General features: G+C 44.5%; 1 protein-coding gene across 1 annotated transcript in view; it reads right to left on the reverse strand.

Annotated features, from left to right (window-relative positions):
* LOC144792754 (catechol O-methyltransferase-like) overlaps positions 1 to 16,289 on the reverse strand; it is an 80,720-nt gene extending 64,431 nt beyond the window's left edge. Inside the window, exon 1 of the mRNA XM_078667933.1 lies at positions 16,040 to 16,289. The gene's annotated coding sequence lies outside the window, so the exon portion shown is untranslated. The remainder of the gene's footprint in view (positions 1 to 16,039) is intronic.
* Between the last annotated feature and the right edge of the window lie 395 nt (positions 16,290 to 16,684).

The following is a 16,684-nucleotide window of genomic DNA, read 5'->3' on the forward strand; positions in this document are numbered from 1 at the left end:
AGCTTACCTGCGTTATCCAAGCTCCGGGCCGGGGGTCACATAAGTTCCTCCTCCCGGGATCCTGCGTGCGGGGCAATCACAGCGTCGCAATCCAGGAAATGAAAAGGGAAAGCTCAGCCGAGCCAACACCGGGGGCGCGGGAAGGCGCTGCGCGGGCGGACGGGGCAGTCAGCTCATCGGATCCAGTTCCTGCCCGCCTCCTGCCCCTCCTCCTTTCACTCCCCTCTGCGGTGCGTGGTGCGCTGGCTCCCAGCTCCGCAGGAAGGACAGCGGGTCGAGCAGCTGCTGTCAGAAGGGGCTGGGGAGGTGTTAATGACATGACCCTCGGATCTGTGCAACACCCCGCACTGCAGAGAGCGGGACCAACCCCGAGCCCTGAACCACGGCGTTACGACGCTCTCTGCAGACACCCAGTGGTCTGCAGAGGAGACGGGTGGGGGGGCGAGAACACGGACAGCGGGACGGGGGGCGGGAACACGGGGGAGCGTGCACTTTGTATTAATTAGTAGAGGTGGCATCTCCGTTCCACTCGGCCACCGGTCTGTTCACGTGGGGTCGGCTCTAAACACCAACAGGATCACAGAAATGACGGCGGCTGCAATGAGGGGGTTTTCATATAATAAGATTGTATTAATTAAAACAATAATTAAACGTTGAGCCAATCACAAAATATAAATCTTATAACTGCAAATCAAATTAGAGGCCAGCTCTTAAAAGTGCAATTGTTGAACTTCAGATCGAAGAGTTGTCTGCGTACCACTGCCGAAGAAGTTACTGGAAAATTAGCTGGCAGGCTTTCAAAAACATTCTGTGCTCTCCAGATAATGGTTTCAATTATTCTTGCGTAAAAAAGCAGAAGTCGTTGGCAGAGAGAGCTTCAGGATTCTCCAATGGATGTTTTGCGCAGCAAGAAACTTTTTTTTTCTTTGTATTTCCGAATAATTCTAATCACACCGTTCACGGAGCAGGATGTATTTCCGAATAATTCTAATCACACCGCTCACGGAGCAGGAAGGCAGCCGGACCAGATTCGGGGGCGTTCCCGGCTTTCGGCTGACGTCGCGTGACGTCGGCAAAAGCCAAAGAATCTCGGGAACGCCCCCGAATCTGGTCCGGCATTGACGGACAGGCCCCTCGTCCAATGGCTAGGCTCCATTTATGGAGCCAGCCAATGAATGACGAGGGCCGACCCAAACCCACACTACAGTTCTCATAAGGTTTTCGCCTGCGCGAAAAAGCTGCGCAGAGCGCAGCTTTCGCCAGGCAAAACCTAAAAATGGTAACTACAACCATTTTATGATAAACTAGCAGCCCGTCCCGACGTTGTCTGGGTATGAATTGCAGCCGGCCAGTAGTATATTGTTTTGTAGGATTTAGTTTTGATAGCATTCTTATCTGTGACAGGCCTGTGAAACGCTCCGATTCACAGTGCACTGCTGATGCACTTAAGAGTGCGCGTTCAGTAGTGTGTGAACTCGAGTTTCCCTACTTTATTTTTCCTTGCAATATTATATAGCGTGAACTCGACAACATGGCATGAGCACAATTTACATTACAGAAGAACACATTCATTTGTGGTAGGCACGGGGAGACAAAGCGATTTGCCTGGAATCACAGGATGTTGAGCTGTTGCCGAGATTCGAACGTAGCTCCCCAGCTCTAAAGTTCGCAATTCTAGAACTTGTGGCGGGAGGTGTGTCTAAAAGTGTATGTCGGTGCTGGCCATCAATGAGAGAGACCTGTGCATTTTTCAAATGGATGGTGAAAAAATATGAGTATGTTGCTGGAGATGTGGGCCGCCGTGACACCAATGTACTTACCGGGGGAGGGTAAACACCCATTATTCCGCAACTTTCTTTCCGCATACCATCACTCCGCATACTTTCATTACAAAAGTACCATGACTCCGCAATGCCATTATAACGCATGGCATTACATTTTATATGCTTTTACCATGCATACATTTACAACAAAATTCGTTGTAAATGCATGAATGGTAAAAGCATGTTTTTTTTTTTTAATGTTTGGATAAGGTAAGTATGGGTATAGGGGTATATGTTTTGGGGTACTGAGGTATATGTTTTGGGCTGTTTGGGTATTTTAAGGGTTCAGATATAGTTTTGGGTTATGGGGTACAGGGGTAGTTTTAGGGTTTAGGGATAGGTTTGGTTTTTGGGGTATTTTTAGCGTTCAGGGGTAGGTTTGGGTTTTGGGGTACAGGGGTATTTTTAGCGTTCAGGGGTAGGTTTGGGTTACAGGGGTATTTTTAGGGTTCAGGGCTATGTTTGGGTTTTGGGGTACAGGGGTATTTTAGGGTTCAGGGGTAGGTTTGGGTTTTAGAATACAGGGTTATTTTTAGGGTTCAGGGCCAGGTTTGGGTTTTGGGGTACCGGGGTATTTTTAGGGTTCAGTGGTAGGTTTGGGTTTTGGGGTACAGGGGTATTTTAAGGGTTATGGGCTAGGTATGGGGTTTGGGGTACAGGGGTATTTTAGGGTTCAGGGATAGGTTTGGGTTTTGGGGTACAGTTGTATTTTTAGGGTTGAGGGCTAGGTTTGGGATTTGGGGTACAGGTGTATTTTTAGGGTTCAGGGGTAGGTTTGCGTTTTGAGGTACAGGGGTATTTATAGGGTTCAGGGCTAGGTTTGGGTTTTGGGGTACAGGGGTATTTTTAGGGTTTAGGGAAAGGTTTGCGTTTTGGGGTACAGCGTATATTTATAGGGTTAAGATGGGTTAATGTTTAAGGGTGTTGGGGTATTTTAAGGAGTAAGGGTGGGTGATGATTATGGGGTGCAGGGGTATTCTAAGGGAGCAGGGTGGACACCCGGAGCTGGAATGTACAGAATCTGGGAAGAAAAAACAATGAAATATTGGGCACAACGCTCGCTTTTTTTCCGCAATCCCGTGCCCCGCACACGCCCACGCCCCCAGCACACACCCACAGCACACGATATGAGACATGGCATGAAGGGCGGAACGTACCACACGCCCCCAGCGTTTTTCACGCCCCCAGCACATCCCCACAGCACAACGCAGACACGCCCACAAGGGACTACTTTGCTGGCACGGTTCTTTTACCTTTTAAATATATATGGTGGACGTCTGCATAGCCTATGTCCTTCTGCTGCAACTGCCTATTCCAACGCTGTATTGGGTGTTGTGATTGGTGCTGTGGTTCCTGAGATTACCCGCCTCAAAGTTTTGGGCTCTCTCTTTATTATATTAGTATGGATAGATATAATTGATTTCACAAGCACAGCGCAAGCGTTATGCAGGAATAAACTAAAAAGTGCAGACAATTTATAGCGCCACAGTCTCATAAACTTGGGCTTCTGGTCGCAGTGGTGTCTGCAACCCTCGCCAGGGGGTGTGTAAAAACGCCTGATGCAATCTCACCGCAATGCTGACAACCCTTAAAATGTGCAGACAATTTATAATGCCACAATTCCCGTAAACTGGGGCCTCTGGTCGCAGTGATGCTGGTGTCTTCACGCACTGATTAAACGCCTCATTGATCACTGTAAAGCAGCGCTTTTGCAGAGACCTAACAAAACCTCAGCACCCAAATTGTCTGCGATGTAGAATTCCATTTTTTATAAATGCGATTTTATAACAGGAGAGACATTTACTCTGCGTGGTGTTAAAGTGGAAACAGCAACAAATATGAAATGACTTCACCCGATGAATATCACAAACCACTGATTCTCTCCCCCTCCCACTCTCCCTCCCCCGCCTGCTGCGTCCATGTTCCGTTATCAGGTGTTTTTATCAACTATCTCTGCCTCTTGTGAGTCTTAGTAGTTCCGGGGGAGGAGGGCTAATCCGGGCCTCAGTCCCTGTATTCCTACGCACTTTTACCGATTCCGAGTAACCACAGGCCTGTTTTATTTATTTTTCTGAGTTGTCGAAGGGCCTTCTTTTTGCCTGTTTATTCATTTATTTGTAGCCCGTCCCGACGTTGTCCGGGTGCAAAAGGCTGCTTCTGGGCCCCCGGCCATCCCGACGATAAGGCTGCTTCAGGGCCCCCTGCAATACTGACACTCGTCACAGTTTTTATTTCGTGCAGCAATTGTGCCTGCCACCAAATTATGCCATAACAAACTAAGCAGCGGGGACACGGCCACCTTGAATAGCGCAGCGTCGCGCCTCCGTCTTGCTTTTAAATCAAAAGGGGCTTTGCAAAACTACTCTGGAAACAATCACCACGCTCACACGGCATATCAAAGGAAACAGCTCCCAACTCGAGAGTTGCAACGGTTGCACTGCACCCGAAGAGGGTATCGGAGGCATTGGCATTTTACACTTATTTAAGGTGCAAAGTGAGGAATTATCTAAATTTAACAAATTGTCTGCTCCTTTCTGCGCTCCAGGAAGTCCCTTACCTCGCGCCGTCTTTACTTTTCCTCCCCACGGCTGTACTCCTCGCGCTCCTGATGATGTCAGCACGTTCGTGCACACGGCCGCCGCTACTTCCAAGGGACTATTTTTTTTGTAAGGTAGATTTTTTAAAGCACGTATATTTTGGCAGGGTTATATAGCCTATGTCACTCTGCAGACCCTGCCAATTCCAATGATGTATTGGGTGTTTGGATTGGCGCTGTGGTTCCAGAGTTTACCCGCCTCAAAGGTTCCCAGTTCTTACTTTATAATAGTAGTACAGATAATTCATATTGAAAAATGTTTCAATTCTGAAACTGTGAGACTGTGAATTAAACATTACTGCGGCCTGTGGAAGGGGCAGTGGCCTTCAGAGTGTTCATTCTATGTTAGACACGTACGCCCTTTTTCTCTCCACATCTCGTCCATCTGCATATCCTACACCTTATCCTTTCCTCTTCATTATTCTCTTTTCACTCTCTCCTGAATGCACTTCCTCGCATCTCCTTCGCTTCACCACCCCTAAACACACTACACACACACACTCACCCATAAGCACTGCATTTTGTTTTACCTTGTCAATATTCTGACATGTTTACCTCCTTCACACACACACTTTTACACAGAACCACAATTGCAACTGGAACACGTGACTGTTGCTCTGTGGAGAGGCCAATGATTGAATGAGCATGTGTTTTGCACCCACGAACAGACACTGTGAGAAACTTGCACTGCCCTCAGCCTCAGCGCAAGAGTTCTGTCGTGGCCGGTTGTGAACACCCAGAGGTGACACAATTCAAATTATGCACTATACAAGAGTAATATTCTACACGAAAATAAAATACAGAAACAACATCCTGAAAACAGTAGCACTCTTGGGGAATGGAAGATTGAGTAAAGCATGTGAACTATGAACATGAAGTAAATCGCGGACATGGAATGCCTTAATGTTTTTACATCCACTGTTCAGAATTCCATCAGTATTCCCATTAGAGTTATGGGCATGAATATTGGGCCTGATAGGTCCAGTTTAATGTTTATTTTTATTTACTACCAGGTCTGAGACCCAACGGGACCCGGCCCACTTGAAGCCCTGCTTTAATCTATATGTCTGTGGACTTGTGAAGTAGAATTTTAAGCAATTAGTACATTTTTGTTTGCTGCTTTGCCTTTTTTTCCGAGGTGAGAACCCAAGTATAGAGGTCCATCTCCAGACTTTTACAGTGAAATGAAATTTGGGGGAAAACTAGCAGAGACGCCTCTGTGCTTTAGCGTCAAAGGTCTGCGGCTGTCTCTGAAAGGAACCCAGCTGATTTGAAGCAGCTAACATCCCTCCCCCCTCTTCAACTGCCCTGATCCTGTTTGTAGAGGTGCGAGCATGTCAACAGCCGGAAACCAGCAACTTCATATGGAGGAAACTATAAGAAATCAACACGTGTTGATTGCAAAGCCAGTAGCTGAGAGCACTCCCTTTGGAGGCTGCGGGCTTGTAAACACTGATGGATTCCGAAGAAACTTAAATGAAAAATGTGGACATTATTAAACATTAAAAAAAGGATGCAAACTGTACCCAGGCCTAAGGAGGTGGGCTGTGACAGCCCTTTAAGCAGATGTGAGTCATCGAAAGCAGATTGTGGCTTTACAATAATACCAGCATTGACTAATAGGAAACTATGGATTTACTATTCTTAGCTCCACATCTACATGCGTCAAAGATACTCACATCTTTATTGAAAAGTGTGTTGCGGATCAATAATAAAAAGCTGAGACTGTGATGAACCAGGTACGTGTGAAGTGGTCAGAGTCTATTTCTTTTCAAAGCATCAAATGTCACATATAAACATAACGTATCTCAAATTATAACCAGTCCATTAATATAGTGCATATTTTATTTTAGCACATAGTAGAACGGGAACTTAGCATCAATCAATAAGTTCCGGAAATCTTTAGATCGGGAAAGTTTGCAAAAAACATATAAATCAATTCATTGAATCAGAAAAGCTTGAAGAAAAACATATAAATCAATTGATTGGAAACAAATCATATATATAACTTGTATCAGTCACAAGGTTATAACATATTATTTACATTGTTGTGTATCAACGCGCTCTCGGTGATAAAGAAAAGGAAGTAGTTAGGTGGGATAGGTGTGATGGGATAAGTGTGGGGACTGGGTAAAGGTGTTGTGACCATAACGCAATCACAGTGAAATTCAGTACAGCCTTTACAGTCTGATTTAGATCAGTAGTTCCATATTACTCTTTAGCATAGGATTCGTTTTATTCCATTTATTTTCTCCTATGTTTAGATGAATGGTGTGGTCTGGTCTACGTTTCGACCCCGTCAGGTGTAAGGGTTAGTGGAAACCTCATTCTGGGGTCTTCATCAGGACATAGGTAGGACAGGAGCGCCTATAAATAATACAATTAGAATGAATGTATCGGTCCATTCTGAAGGATCTACAATACATATGGACTGGACTGGAATTAAATGCATACTTTACGTCTGGCCATCCAGTGGCCATTAAGGTAGGAGCATCCTAGGTTCCTATGGTGGAGAGTATGACCTGCAATTAATTAGAAGGACTGTTGTTACAAAGGGGTATCTGGGGAAGGATCCCCTATCTAATATTCGATTGAAGAGAGTTAAAGGGGAGGACACTTACTGGGACGTAACAACCATCCAGTCGCGGTTTCTAGTTATTTTCAATTATTTTTCATATATGCAAAGACAGCCGTCGGGGTGCGCAGGAAGTCACACTGCCCCGGTGGTTCTATGAAAAGGGGATAGATAAGGGCGCTCATTCCTTACCTATTCTTCACCAAATAATGCAGGCAGACATCTCGCCTGATCGGCTCACAGTCAGTGAATGAGCCGCCTCGAGGTGCAGCCGCTAGCTACTCTCCGGGGGCTCGTCAGCACCCAGCCAATCAGGAGACAGCTCTCGGTCTAATCATAGGGACTATGGTAAAAGTTACTGTGTTGATAGCCTGGGTCCCTGCTGCAGACTTTGCGAGTCGCGGTACATGGTATTGTCTCATTTGCAATGCCCCTGTTTGTAATGGTGATTGTGACAGAGGGCATGAGGAATGTGTTCATTTACTCAGCGTATGTAGATGGACCTCGTGTGGGATAATGCGAGTACACACTGGTCCATCTTATGTGCACACAGTCCCTGATAGGTCTATATACCATGCATCACTTATAAGTACCAACATTCAAGGAAGCATTAGAAGACAATTAGTATTGCCATTAGACGATAATCCCTTATACATTCAAATGGAAACAATGCTCACACTACCTGAGACTTCTTGGCGCCTTAGCAACCTTCTGTCTTTTAGCAACAAGGTGCATTCGCGTTTCAAACAGCTTTCTATAAAGTCTGTAAATTACCTTCACAATAGCCCCCTAACCCACCTATTACCAAACAAGCATTGGCATAGCCAACAGGTCTCGTCTTTGAGACCTTATAAGTGTTTAGCCATGCAACAGTTAGTGTTGTTGCAGTAAGGATATTGTGCTGCATAACTAAATACTTATAAGGTCCCAAAGGCGAGACCTATTGGCTATGCCAATGCTTGTTCTCCTCTTGAAAATGTCTGACTGGTTCATCACAGTGATGAGTTTTAACGGGGTTAACCCTAAAAACTATCTGACCTGGGTCAGTTAAACAGGTACGTGTGAAGTGGTCAGAGTTTATTTCTTTTCAAAGCATCAAATGTCACATATAAACATAACGTATCTCAAATTATAACCAGTCCATTAATATAGTGCATATTTTTTTTTAGCACATAGTAGAACGGGAACTTAGCATCAATCAATAAGTTCCGGAAATCTTTAGATCGAGAAAGTTTGCAAAAAACATATAAATCAATTCATTGAATCAGAAAAGCTTGAAGAAAAACATATAAATCAATTGATTGGAAACAAATCATATATATAACTTGTATCAGTCACAAGGTTATAACATATTATTTACATTGTTGTGTATCAACGCACTCTCGGTGATAAAGAAAAGGAAGTAGTTAGGTGGGATAGGTGTGATGGGATAAGTGTGGGGACTGGGTAAAGGTGTTGTGACCATAACACAATCACAGTGAAATTCAGCACAGCCTTTACAGTCTGATTTAGATCAGTAGTTCCATATTACTCTTTAGCATAGGATTCGTTTTATTCCATTTATTTTCTCCTATGTTTAGAGGAATGGTGTGGTCTGGTCTACGTTTCGACCCCGTCAGGTGTAAGGGTTAGTGGAAACCTCATTCTGGGGTCTTCATCAGGACATAGGTAGGACAGGAGCGCCTATAAATAATACAATTAGAATGAATGTATCGGTCCATTCTGAAGGATCTACAATACATATGGACTGGACTGGAATTAAATGCATACTTTACGTCTGGCCATCCAGTGGCCATTAAGGTAGGACCATCCTAGGTTCCTATGGTGGAGAGTATGACCTGCAATTAATTAGAAGGACTGTTGTTACAAAGGGGTATCTGGGGAAGGATCCCCTATCTAATATTCGATTGAAGAGAGTTAAAGGGGAGGACACTTACTGGGACGTAACAACCATCCAGTCGCGGTTTCTAGTTATTTTCAATTATTTTTCATGTATGCAAAGACAGCCGTCGGGGTGCGCAGGAGGTCACACTGCCCCGGTGGTTCTATGAAAAGGGGATAGATAAGGGCGCTCATTCCTTACCTATTCTTCACCAAACAATGCAGGCAGACATCTCGCCCGATCGGCTCACAGTCAGTGAATGAGCCGCCTCGAGGTGCAGCCGCTAGCTACTGTCCGGGGGCTCGTCAGCACCCAGCCAATCAGGAGACAGCTCTCGGTCTAATCATAGGGACTATGGTAAAAGTTACTGTGTTGATAGCCTGGGTCCCTGCTGCAGACTTTGCGAGTCGCGGTACATGGTATTGTCTCATTTGCAATGCCCCTGTTTGTAATGGTGATTGTGACAGAGGGCATGAGGAATGTGTTCATTTACTCAGCGTATGTAGATGGACCTCGTGTGGGATAATGCGAGTACACACTGGTCCATCTTATGTGCACACAGTCCCTGATAGGTCTATATATCATGCATCACTTATAAGTACCAACATTCAAGGAAGCATTAGAAGGCAATTAGTATTGCCATTAGACGATAATCCCTTATACATTCAAATGGAAACAATGCTCACACTACCTGAGACTTCTTGGCGCCTTAGCAACCTTCTGTCTTTTAGCAACAAGGTGCATTCGCGTTTCAAACAGCTTTCAATAAAGTCTGTAAATTACATTCACAATAGCCCCCTAACCCACCTATTACCAAACAAGCATTGGCATAGCCAACAGGTCTCGTCTTTGAGACCTTATAAGTGTTTAGCCATGCAACAGTTAGTGTTGTTGCAGTAAGGATATTGTGCTGCATAACTAAATACTTATAAGGTCCCAAAGGCGAGACCTATTGGCTATACCAATGCTTGTTCTCCTCTTGAAAGTGTCTGACTGGTTCATCACAGTGATGAGTTTTAACGGGGTTAACCCTAAAAACTATCTGACCTGGGTCAGTTAAACAGATTTGTGTGAAGTGGTCAGAGTCTATTTCTTTTCAAAGCACCCACACACCTGAATCTTTGAAGTGGGTAGTTATTGAGAAAGTTACTTTGGGACCACGGGGAGGGGATATGAATTCCATCATGAATCTAAGAGAATGTAAGTGGATGCAGTCCTTTGACTCAGTCCAGAATGGACTAAACGAATTGGACGCGACATTTGCCCAGATGGCTTTGATTAACCCTGAATGAAGTATAGCCCTAATGACACATGTTCGCCCTCCGCTTCAGATACCACAAATATAGTGACACACGTATTGAGGTATATCCCACGCTTCAATGCATACGCAATACAAGGAAAATGTATGAATACCCTTTTAGGAGCATTGTGTTCATTTTAATGTTTAGGTATTATCGTCTAATGGATATGCTTAGCAATACCAATTGCCTCCTAATGCTTCCTTGAATGTTGGTACTTATAAGTTATGTATGATAACCCTTTAGGAGCATTGTTTCCATTTGAATGTATAAGGGATTATCGTCTAATGGCAATACTAATTGCCTTCTAATGCTTCCTTGAATGTTGGTACTTATAAGTGATGCATGATATATAGACCTATCAGGGACTGTGTGCACATAAGATGGACCAGTGTGTACTCGCATTATCCCACACGAGGTCCATCTACATACGCTGAGTAAATGAACACATTCCTCATGCCCTCTGTCACAATCACCATTACAAACAGGGGCATTGCAAATGAGACAATACCATGTACCGCGACTCGCAAAGTCTGCAGCAGGGACCCAGGCTATCAACACAGTAACTTTTACCATAGTCCCTATGATTAGACCGAGAGCTGTCTCCTGATTGGCTGGGTGCTGACGAGCCCCCGGAGAGTAGCTAGCGGCTGCACCTCGAGGCGGCTCATTCACTGACTGTGAGCCGATCGGGCGAGATGTCTGCCTGCATTGTTTGGTGAAGAATAGGTAAGGAATGAGCGCCCTGATCCTTTCAACAGACTTAAAGCCCACAGCGGTCCAACTTACTCACAGGGCTCTACCTGCGCAGCGAGAAAGAAATTTTGGTCTTTTTTCACCTATAACATTAACGAAGGTAACGCACGAGGCGCGTTTCAGAACCAACTCAGATCGTAAGGAAGAGTTGTTTACAACCACTATTAATATCCCCCAACTGGAATAATATGGCAGATAGGATAGCAGGGGCGGTTTGTACAATTTGTTATCCAGGCATGATGATTTTCTCTGGTAGAACGCAGCGACAGATAGGGTTCTCATTTAAGTGCAACTGAGATTCCTAATGTACTTATCTATCCCCTTTTCATAGAACCACCGGGGCAGTGTGACCTCCTGCGCACCCCGACGGCTGTCTTTGCATATATGAAAAATAATTGAAAATAACTAGAAACCGCGACTGGATGGTTGTTACGTCCCAGTAAGTGTCCTCCCCTTTAACTCTCTTCAATCGAATATTAGATAGGGGATCCTTCCCCAGATACCCCTTTGTAACAACAGTCCTTCTAATTAATTGCAGGTCATACTCTCCACCATAGGAACCTAGGATGGTCCTACCTTAATGGCCACTGGATGGCCAGACGTAAAGTATGCATTTAATTCCAGTCCAGTCCATATGTATTGTAGATCCTTCAGAATGGACCAATACATTAATTCTAATTGTATTATTTATAGGCGCTCCTGTCCTACCTATGTCCTGATGAAGACCCCAGAATGAGGTTTCCACTAACCCTTACACCTGACGGGGTCGAAACGTAGACCAGACCACACCATTTCTCTAAACATAGGAGAAAATAAATGGAATAAAACTAATCCTATGCTAAAGAGTAATATGGAACTACTGATCTAAATCAGACTGTAAAGGCTGTACTGAATTTCACTGTGATTGTGTTATGGTCACAACACCTTTACCCAGTCCCCACACTTATCCCATCACACCTATCCCACCTAACTACTTCCTTTTCTTTATCACCGAGAGCGCGTTGCTACACAACAATGTAAATAATATGTTATAACCTTGTGACTGATACAAGTTATATATATGATTCATTTCCAATCAATTGATTTATATGTTTTTTTCAAGCTTTTCTGATTCAATGAATTGATTTATATGTTTTTTGCAAACTTTCCCGATCTAAAGATTTCAGAACTTATTGATTGATGCTAAGTTCCCGTTCTACTATGTGCTAAAATAAAATATGCACTATATTAATGGACTGGTTATAATTTGAGATACGTTATGTTTATATGTGACATTTGATGCTTTGAAAAGAAATAAACTCTGACCACTTCACACGTATCTGTTTAACTGACCCAGGTCAGATAGTTTTTAGGGTTAACCCAGTTAAAACTCATCACTGTGATGAACCAGTCAGACATTTTCAAGAGGAGAACAAGCATTGGCATAGCCAATAGGTCTCGCCCTTGGGACCTTATAAGTATTTAGTTATGCAGCACAATATCCTTACTGCAACAACACTAACTGTTGCATGGCTAAACACTGATAAGGTCTCAAAGACGAGACCTGTTGGCTATGCCAATGCTTGTTTGGTAATAGGTGGGTTAGGGGGCTATTGTGAAGGTAATTTACAGACTTTATTGAAAGCTCTTTGAAACGCGCATGCACCTTGTTGCTAAAAGACAGAAGGGTGCTAAGGCGCCAAGAAGTCTCAGGTAGTGTGAGCAGTTGCTATTGTTTGTTGGAATGTTTGTAAAGGTGTTAATGCATACGTATTTTATTGTTAAAAAAGAGACAAGAGTTAGTGAGACAAGAAGTCTGCGGTGGTGTGAACGGGTTACATTAAGTCTCAATTTCTTGTGAAACAAAAAGTTTTGCCTGTAAAAAAAATTTTTTTAAATCCAAATATGCACAGGTAGCACTGTAGTTGCGCTCGCTATTATTGTTTGTTGCATGTCGACCAAAAATATGATTGCAATGGGAATCATTGTCACAAGCTTGCACGTGGCAAAAATAAATTACCAACCGTATTAAAAAATATTAAATAGAAAAAAATGCTCAAACATTCTTAAAAATGTAAAAGAAACAATAAATTGCAAGCTGCACGCATACACTATGTTTAAAACAGACAGTTATGGCTGTGTTGAAAACAGAACGTTTTGAAAACTAAAATGCAATTGCGATAAGCATTATTGTTACCAGCTGAATGTGGGGAAGAGCAGTTACCGACCATGTGACAAAATATTAACTATAAAGAAATTGCTAATAGTGGGGTTAAGGAGGCAAGGGCGCCATCGTGAAGCTAATTTATAGACTTTATTGGAAGCTCTTTGAAATGCACACGCACCTTGTTGGTAAAAGAAAGAAAAGTGCATGCGAGCCAGGAAGTCTGTGGTAGTGCGAACAGTTGCTATTGTTTGTTGCACTGTTTGTGAAGGTATTAATGCACACGTATTTTATTGTAAAAAAAAAAAAAAAAAAAAAAAAAGAGTGGCTGAGATAGAAAGTGTGCGGTGGTGTGAACAGCTTGCATTGAGTTTCCCGTTTGTTGTGAATAAAGTTTAGGCTTGGAAAAAAAAGAGACAATATGCACAAATTGCACTGTAGTTGCGATCGATATTATTGTTCACTGTATGTTGCCCAAAAACACAATTGTAATGGGTTTTAATAGTAGCAGGTGCACATAGCAAAAGAAATTACAAAGTTGCAGAAATGCTCAATAGTTTGTACAAATTTAAAAACAACAATACGCTACCAGCCAGGACCGTAAACCCTTTAATGCAGTCTAATGGCTTCTACCGTCGGCAAATCGAGAGGGGAGGGGAGAGAGAGCGAGAGAGAGAAAGAGAGAGAGAGCAGGAGAGACAGAGAGTAAGAGAGAGAGAGAAAGCGAGCGAGCGAGAGAAAGAGCCCGGGAGAGCTGTGTGTGTGTGCGCGCAGTCTGCTCTTTTTTAAAGCACATACTTATGCTTGTGGCGCGCCCCTGTGCGCTCCCGCAAGGTGTATGTCGCCACAAGCACGAGTGTGTGCTTCAAAAAAGAGCTGAACGACGGCTAAAGGTCCTCCTAATCAGTGCCTGCGCGCTGCATAGGCGAGACCTAAAAATGAACAGTGAAGTGTTACTGAGGCGGTTGAGTTCATTAAATAGGATTGTTTTGAGATTATTGTTAAATACCTCTCGAGGACCATTTGTTCATCACTCCCCCCCCCCCCTTTCAAGGTATGGGCTGTCCTACCTACTGTGGCACTTGACTGGATATCTTTTCCCCACAGCTCTACAGAGGGCAAGAGATGCCATTAACGCTCTTTGACAGTGTTCCAGAAAGGCTGCCCCCTATATGCAGATTCTAGTCTTTCTCGGTTGTCATAGTGATTATATGTTGTGTAAAATAACAATGCATGTATATCCATAAAATAGTGTGGACTCGCTTAATGAGAGCTGCGCAAACACTACAACAGCGACCTTCCCCATAGAAACAAGCTGATATTGAGGTCCTGTTTTGCCGTCTGACGCCCTCTTGTGGCTCTAGTGGCGTTGCCTTTGTGCAGCTGTCCGCAGTCATGTAGCACCGACCCAGCTGTGGGGTGTGCATTCTTTCGGAGTGTGACTTTGTGTAGGAGACGGACACAAACGCGTCAGGCGCTACCTGCTGACTTTACGAAACCTGTTGGCCGCCTCTATACGGAAGACGCATTCTTGACACCGAGTCACACACGGAAGAGAAAACAAACAGAATAAACTCAATGCAGATAAAGACTTCATGCTGGAAACAAAAATATTAGCGCAAACACCTTGTAAATGGTCGGATTACGATCGTGCATGTATTTACACGTCACATCCTGTATTCACGTAGGCAGGCTGGCCTACAGGGAAAAAGGACACTGCCTCACGGGTGGATGTCTCTGAAAGGCTGGTCGAGCCAGGGTACAGCCTAAAGCAGGTCAGGCGGTGTCTGACTGACTCTGCCCCAGACCGCCCACCCCTCCAGGTGCAAAGGCCCTGTGGTTGATCCGCCCTGTTCCCCCGGGCCTTTCACTGACTGTGCCGCAGTCCTTGCACACTCACTGGAATGCTGGTTAATTTCCCCCGGTCCCTACCAGCAATCACCAGGCCCGCCAGCCTCTCAGGGAAAAAGGCCTGTGGGTTAGTAGCCATTGCCCCCTCGTGGACCCGAACTCCCCAGGGCATCCGCGGTGAGAACAGCGAGGGCGTCCTGGTGCTGTCTGCGGTGTGTTTATTTGCTGACGTTATTATCTGCATATTATTATGCGGGTGGGGGGAGGGAAGCGACCCCTTGACCCACGCGGGGGCAATAATGTGTTTTGATTTTAAAGGCTTCGAATAACACTCATTTCAACTGACAATGTAATGGTGGAAGCGGTGCCCCCCACCCCCCCTCCCTCTCTGATAAGACCGGCGCCAAACTAATCACCAAAGATGCAGAAAAGTTGAGTTTCACACAAGTACACCGTGGAAAAGCGCCTTGAACGTACCACGGGAGTGCAGCGCTTAATGGCCAAATACCATCAAACATATGTATCTAGAACAGGCAGAGAGGGAGAACGAGAAAAGGAGAGAGGGGGAACGAGAAAGGGAGAAAAAGAGAGAGAGAGATAGAAAGAGAGTGAAAGAGAGAGAGAAAAAGAAAGAGAGAAAGAGAGAAAGAGAGAAAGAAAAGAGAGAAAGAGAGAAGTTAGATTTAGATTTAGAGGGGGTGAAACGAGGACAAAGGCAGAGCGGAAAGGAGAAATACGGAGGGAGAGAAAGAGTGTAAAAGGAAACTAGACCGGCGCAGACATCAGAGAATAATAAAAGACAGAGGAAGAGAAAGACAGAGCAAAAGAGAGAAAATAAAATATAAGCGACAGAAACGAAACCCAGACAAAGAAGTGAAACCAGGGAAGTCGGAGGGCAAATACAGACAAGAACACGATGTCCTAACACTCATTTCCCTAATGGCCTTGAATACAGTGCCCAGGATATTGTATTTGCAACACTGGATTTGGAAGTGACATGAACAAATATCTAACTCCTAACTGATTACATTCTTCCTCGCTCTGCAGCCTCCGCTAAGGAAACTCCCTCATCTGCGACGTAAAATTACAAATTAAGGTTGAAAGGTGGTACTCACGGACGGAGGCGCGCGCTGCCTGCGATGCCAGTCTCGGCTCTCAGCTGGATCGGTGGCACAGTCCCGGTGCAAGCAGTATTTATCTGGAGACCGCCAGAGAGTGCGTCATTGCGTCATCGCCACGACGTACGCCACCGGAGCCGGGGTGTCTCAGGACGTGATCGGTAAGAAAGCCTCCCTCCCCACATCCCAACCCTGTCCAGGCTCCCCATGTCACACACACGCCTGGTGTTAGTCCGAGGGTTTCACTAATGCATCCTGGGAAGTGTAGTCTCGGTTCACTACACTTGAAACAACTGGATGAACACACCTGGCAACCATGGCTGGGAGCAGGGCGCAGAAAACGCGGAGTCACGGTGACTAGCAGCCTTCTGATTTATTTATTTATGCATTTTTATATAGCGCGAACTTTACCCGAAGGCGTCAGAGCGCTTCGCAATAGGAACAGAACTGATACATGAGAAAATTACACGTGAACAGATTACAAAAGCAGACGTTAAGTTACATAAGGTAAAGTGACAATTGTGAGCAAACAAAGTACATGAGGTAGCAAAAAGTGCACAGGAGGAAAAAGTGGCATGTGTGCAGGTTACAAGAGAAAACAAAGTACAATTAGAGGTACAATACTGCAAAATATGCTAGACA

The sequence above is a fragment of the Lissotriton helveticus genome, chromosome 11 (assembly GCF_964261635.1).
Source record: "Lissotriton helveticus chromosome 11, aLisHel1.1, whole genome shotgun sequence".
NCBI lineage: Eukaryota > Metazoa > Chordata > Amphibia > Caudata > Salamandridae > Lissotriton > Lissotriton helveticus.